Here is a 908-nt window from a genome sequence, read left to right as displayed (position 1 = left end):
GCCAGTGCGGGCTGCTCCCGGAGTATGGTTGTGGTTGATGGATTTAATTTGAGACGGGGCGCCTGGGGGACTCAGTCAGTTAAGCATCCGACTTCGGCTCAGGCCATGATCTCAGGGTTCTTGAGCTTGAGCCCCGCATCGGGCTCTGTGCTGACAGTGCAGAGCCTGCCTCAAATCCTCTGTCTCCCCCTCTCTCTGCTCCCCCACTCATTTTCATTCTTTCTCTCAAAAATAAACATTTAAAAACATAAAAATTAAATAAAAATTAAAAATAAAATAAAACATTTAAAAAAATACCCAGGAGCTGGGTAACGTGGGTGGTGGCTGCTCCTCAGAACCCCTTGTAGGAGATGAGACTCTGAGGGAGCCCCTGGACAGACAGGGTGACATTGTTCCCCTTGGTGGCCCAGAAAGGAATGGAGGTGATGGCCAGCTGGGCAGACACCCGCTTGCTGCAGGAGCTCATGAAGGAGGCTGAGGGAGGAGGCAAGGGGCACAATCACGGGGGCCAGTTGGCAGCATGCGACACTGGAATCAGCCCCCTTTAGGTTCTCATTCATAAGAGTTTAACAATGGGAGAGGAAAGAGCAGGTGCAAAGGCCCTGAGGCAGGAGTGAGAGCGTTCTTTTAGGAGAACAGTAGAAAGGTCAGTGTAGCTGGAGTTGAGTGAGTGAAAGGGAGAGTTAGGAGATAAGGTCAGAGAGGTAAGGGAGGCACACCACACAGATACTACTGGCATTTTGGAGAAGGGGGAGGAGGAGGAGGAAGAAGAAAAGGAGGAGGGGGAAGAGGGGGAAGAGAATATGTACATTTATATATAATATATAAATTTATATGTGTTCCATATATTTTATATATTTATATATTATTATTATTATTAAAGTCATTCATCGTGGGGACCCTCCTAT

Source organism: Crocuta crocuta, unplaced genomic scaffold, assembly GCF_008692635.1.
Source record: "Crocuta crocuta isolate KB4526 unplaced genomic scaffold, BGI_CrCroc_1.0 scaffold334, whole genome shotgun sequence".
NCBI classification, from domain to species: Eukaryota; Metazoa; Chordata; class Mammalia; order Carnivora; family Hyaenidae; genus Crocuta; species Crocuta crocuta.
Note: the sequence above shows the minus strand (reverse complement) of the source record.